This window comes from Penaeus monodon, chromosome 24 (genome assembly GCF_015228065.2).
Source record: "Penaeus monodon isolate SGIC_2016 chromosome 24, NSTDA_Pmon_1, whole genome shotgun sequence".
NCBI lineage: Eukaryota > Metazoa > Arthropoda > Malacostraca > Decapoda > Penaeidae > Penaeus > Penaeus monodon.
This window is the reverse complement of record NC_051409.1, coordinates 40,958,250-40,958,649: the sequence shown is the minus strand read 5'-3', so window position 1 is coordinate 40,958,649 and position 400 is coordinate 40,958,250.

Sequence of the window (400 nt, the reverse complement as noted above, 5' to 3'; positions counted from 1 at the left end):
CATTTATTACTGTCATCCTTCGCATTAGAAACAGAACAGATACTTCAATATTACACATGATTTTTAGAATAACTCTCATATCCCTGCGTATTATCATTGTTAATACCATTGCAAACTGATATCACTACAAACGTTCACAGAACTGCACAAATTTTCCACTGCATTTGGTTATACCACTGCAAAACCCAATATTATCATTACTTTTTCAGAAACGTTTAAGCTTCTGTATATACCCTTGTGTTGATTTACACATTCCGCTTCAGTAAATGGGCATTAGTTCCTCGTTTATTATCAAGAGTGTTGAAGGAATAATCCTCCTCCTCTTTGTCTCCAGTGTATCGTCTTTAAGATAGTAGAGGAAAAGAAATATACTTGAGGCTTCTTGGGGTTCAGGTGCAAG